Source organism: Eptatretus burgeri, chromosome 2 (assembly GCF_056783735.1).
Source record: "Eptatretus burgeri isolate ZD-2024b chromosome 2, Ebu_testis_v1, whole genome shotgun sequence".
NCBI lineage: Eukaryota > Metazoa > Chordata > Myxini > Myxiniformes > Myxinidae > Eptatretus > Eptatretus burgeri.
In genome coordinates this window covers 55,347,131-55,348,683 of record NC_140962.1, presented here as the reverse complement: position 1 = coordinate 55,348,683, position 1,553 = coordinate 55,347,131, and the positions used below count along the sequence as shown (strand labels likewise).

Here is a 1,553-nt window from a genome sequence, read left to right as displayed (position 1 = left end):
TCCACGGGTCCCCAGCAATATTCCTGGCAAGTTTCAATCATGCAAAAGAAAAAAATAAATAAATAAACATTAATCGTGACGTCATAGCACCGTGTCTTGTCATTGGTCGACAGATAAATGGCCGTAACTTGGGAACCGCTCGTGCGATCGATATCAAACCTCGAAAAGGCACATCCGAGGGTCCCCGGCAATATTCCTGGCAAGTTTCAATAAAATCGGACCGCCGATCATGCAAAATAAATAAACAAACATTAATTGTGACGTCATTCGTGACGTCATAGCACCGTGTCTTGTCATTGCTCGACAGATAAATGGCCGTAACCTGGGAACTGCTCGTCTGATCGATATCAAACCTCGAAAAGGCACATTCGCGGGTCCCCGGCAATAATCCTGGCAAGTTTCAATCCGATCGGACCGGCGGTCGTCGAAAAACGGCGGTCGCAGACAGACAGACAGACAGACAGACAGACAGACAGACACACAGAGATTGCTGGAATTATAGATAGATGAGTAAAGTAAACGTACATCGTAAACACAGTAAACAGAATACGTGGGTTAAACCTGAACCCGCGTGCATGCCGTTTTCCCGCACGGATCCTCGGCCTTTCGTAGCTGTTCGTTTCAACCCACAATAACATCTTCCCACTCTTCCCTAATTCACAACGTTACGTCGTTTAATTTTACTATTAATCTTCCCCGAAACCAGACATTACGCGGATCGAATAAACGCTGAGCCCCATGCACATAACGTTATTGGTGGTTCACTTTTGAACACGTTATAAAAGCTGATGTGTGGTGCAGGGTTAAATATATAATCCCTTACCAATGGAAGCTTTCCTGGTGATTCGAAATGTTCACCAAGCTGGCAGGTTTCAGACGATGAACCTCAATCTCCTCTTTGATCCACGTTAATCCGATGCACGGCCTCGATTCGCCAGTTGGCGGTGGTTGTGGTTGTAGTGGTGGTGCCGCTGCGACGTTGGTTGGTCATCGAGATGATGTGGGTGCTTTTCCCTTGCTCTCGCTTAGTTAGTTGTGCGTCTCGAAAAGCAGCACTCTTGCCACGTGGGGGAAACCCTGCCGTTGAGATTGACATCACTATACAATTGGCCAATCAGAAACCAACGCTGTTCAGGGAAACGCCCCTCTTTTCCAACTCAACTTGAGATCACAGGTTGATGAAGTTTCAGCTCTCTCGGGAGCTGGGATACGAACATAGCGCAGGTTATTTATCCCTAGTCTTCGAGAAATGAATGAACTGGGACGAGCGACGTCGATGTTCAAAGAAATTCGGGATATATAAGGACAAATGGCCTGTGGCTGCCAAAACTTGCTAATGAAATATTATGTTTAATTCTCAGGAGCAAGGGGACTTGCAGCAGCTCGTTGCCATAAATGGTGGCATTTTGAACAAGTAAGGTATTAAATGGGATGGAAAAAAATGTCGTTGAATTGTGTTGTTGATTCAATGTAGCGACCTGGCGTGAAGATAGCTCAGAGGTGACGTGCTCACCTTGAAGCTGAAACAATTTGAGCATAATTATGAGGATCCA

General features: G+C 45.8%; 1 protein-coding gene across 4 annotated transcripts in view; it reads right to left on the bottom strand.

Moving 5' to 3' along the window:
• LOC147032085 (prostacyclin receptor-like) overlaps nucleotides 1–1,071 on the bottom strand; it is a 144,184-nt gene extending 143,113 nt beyond the window's left edge. For all 4 annotated transcript variants that reach the window (XM_085869387.1, XM_085869385.1, XM_085869386.1 and 1 more), the window contains exon 1: nucleotides 824–1,071. The gene's annotated coding sequence lies outside the window, so the exon portion shown is untranslated. The remainder of the gene's footprint in view (nucleotides 1–823) is intronic.
• Between the last annotated feature and the right edge of the window lie 482 nt (nucleotides 1,072–1,553).